Source organism: Morus notabilis, unplaced genomic scaffold, assembly GCF_000414095.1.
Source record: "Morus notabilis unplaced genomic scaffold, ASM41409v2 Scaffold63, whole genome shotgun sequence".
In the NCBI taxonomy this organism is placed as follows: Eukaryota; Viridiplantae; Streptophyta; class Magnoliopsida; order Rosales; family Moraceae; genus Morus; species Morus notabilis.
This window is the reverse complement of record NW_010365950.1, coordinates 565,760-568,512: the sequence shown is the minus strand read 5'-3', so window position 1 is coordinate 568,512 and position 2,753 is coordinate 565,760. Positions and strand designations below refer to the sequence as shown.

The 2,753-nt window shown below is 35.6% G+C and overlaps 1 non-coding gene across 1 annotated transcript; it reads left to right on the top strand.

The window, feature by feature from the left end:
- The first annotated feature begins 310 nt into the window (after positions 1-310).
- LOC112093739 lies at positions 311-414 on the top strand. Its single transcript, XR_002903179.1, has one exon. It is a non-coding gene; the product is annotated as a small nucleolar RNA R71 (small nucleolar RNA).
- The last annotated feature ends 2,339 nt before the right edge of the window (positions 415-2,753 follow it).

Sequence of the window (2,753 nt, the reverse complement as noted above, 5' to 3'; positions counted from 1 at the left end):
AAATTCACACACTAGACAGGATGTTTGCATGGCGTTAGCTGTCAATTGAGTATTATGTAATTGTTTGGAAAAAGAAGCAATTTGGGCAGTCAAATTAGTGATGGCATCAATCTCATGTAGTCCGGCTGTCTTCATTCGTATATTTCTTTCACTAGGCCACTGGTAATTATTGGTTGCCATATCTTCTAGAAACTCATATGCTCCATCTTCAGTTTTCTTCATTAATTCTTCTCCTGCATATGCATCGATTAGAGTTCTTGTAGTGCCACTCAACCAATTGTAGAAATTATGGACTTGCATCCATTTAGGTAGACCATGATGAGGACATCTTCTCAGTAACTCCTTGTATCTCTCCCATGCTTCATATAGAGTTTCACCTTCATATTGAGCAAAATTCTTGATCTCGATGTGCATCTTCGCTGTTTTAGCTGGTGGGAAAAACTTAGAAAGGAACTTCTGAACTAAGTCTTCCCAACTAGTGATCGAATTTGGCGGCAGTGAATTCAACCAACTTTTTGCTTTCTCTCTCAAAGAGAAAGGAAACAACCGAAGGCGAAGAGCTTCATCATTAACTCCATTGTATTTGACAGTATTGTAAATCTCCAGAAAATTTACGATGTGAGCATAAGGATCTTCATTCGGCAATCCATTAAATTGGTTCGCTTGAATCATTTGCAACATCACTGGTTTCAATTCAAAATTATTCGCCTGAATAGCAGGCCTCCTGATCACTGATTGAACACCGATTGGTGGCAATGCATAATCTCGCAAAGCCATTGGCTGATTGACCACTGGTGGATTGTTCAGTGGTATGTTGTTGTTGTTGTTCTCATTTATTGCCCTTTCAGGATCAGCCATATTTTCTTGCGACTAAATGACAGTTTCTCACTTCTCTTTTCTATTTCTTTGACAAGTATGCTCAATTTCTGAATCAAGAGGAAGTAGAATACTGCTCCCAAACTTTCGCATGCACGTAGAGTAAATTCCTGTAGAGCACAAAACAAGAACAAGAAAATAAATAACAAAATAAAATCCAAAGTAAAACTAGAGTTATTTGGTATCGATATTAGTAAAAACAATCCCCAACAACGGAGCCAAAAACTTGTTGTGAAAAATCGTAATGCAAGTATACGCTATCGCAATCAAGTAATATAATAGTGACTAAGAATATCGTCCCACGAGGATTGTTGTTTACTAATTACCAAAATTATATTAACCCTAATTTTATTTGAATAATCGAAAAGAGAGTTTATAAAATTAAGTAAAGTAAAAATAAAATGATTATATAAATAAAACAATGCTAAACAATGGAATAGAATTCACTAGATTAAGACTCTAGAGTTTCTTATTTCACCAAAATTAATCCTGTTCAAATTCTCATAATTCAAGAAAATTAACATTCAATCCTATACTGACAGCAATTTCTCTAAAGCAATTATTATTCTTTCTCAAGCAACAATAATATTAATCCAACAAGCAAACTCTACATCTCTGTCAGACTTCTAAACCTGTTGAAAATCATTAAGTGCAAGAAATTCAAAAGAACTGCACAAGCATCATAGATATCTCTATCCTATGAAGAACTCATGGTATTTCAATTAAGAGCTTATTTAATTGTCACCTCTCGGTCTCAAATCAAATATAAAATCATGTAATAGTTGGCCAAACAATCACAAGCATTAAGAATAAATTGAAATACTCAGCATATATGGATTAAACATCAATTACTTAAAAAGAACATAGAGAATCTGAACATTCATAATCGGGCTATATCGTGGCCCTAGAAAAAGAAATTAGTTCATCTCTAAACAAAATACATTCCTAAACAAAGTCTTAATCATTGGAAAGGAAAGAAAAGAACTAGTTTAGAGTTGAATTGAAGCGTCTCCGTCTCCGGATTTTTACCATTCTTCTTCTCCGTACTCAATTCTCCTTTCTCTTCTTGAATCTCCTCTCAAAATTCAGCCGTCACTCTCCAGTCTAAAAGTCCCCTTTAATTGCCCTAGAATCATCTATTTATATGTTTAGGAGCATTAGGGTTAAAACGGGTAAGTTTTCTCACGATTGGCCTTCAAAACGCGCCTTTTCTCGCGCCGTAGCGCCGCGGCGCTGAGTTCCTAGCGCTGCGATGCTACCTGTGAAAAATCCTGGGCACCAAAACGCTGTCATGGGCACCAAAACGCTGCCCATTCTGCCCAAATGTCTTGGTTCCGTAAAACTGAGCGCCAAAACGCTACAAATTGGCGCCTAAGCGCTATGTTTGCTGTCTTTGTCCACCAAAAGTTGTCCAAAACCTTCCAAATCATAGACTTTCACCTAACCTTCAAACAAAGAATGAAAACACACATAAAAACTAACAAAAACCTTGAAAACATACTAGATATTAAGTGTAAAACAATACTAAATGAGCAAGTAAAACTCACTCATCACAATACCCCCAAACATAATATTTTGCTAGTCCTCAAGCAAAACAAAAATGAAAGAAAGGAAACAAAAAAGAAATGAAAACACAAATAATACGAAACATAAATAAATGAAACCTTGCTTGAGAATTGATTCGGGGTTGTTTCACAAAAAAAATGCCTCAGAGATCTCACATAAGTTATAGCTCAAGAAAGACTTTAAACTTTTTGAAAGTTTAGAATTTCAACTCGAATGCTAATCTCACCCCCACCTAAGACTCCTTATGTGTGTGTGTGAATTATCAATTACACATACCCAAATGCAACTCAGATGAGTTTATGCAATTAAGT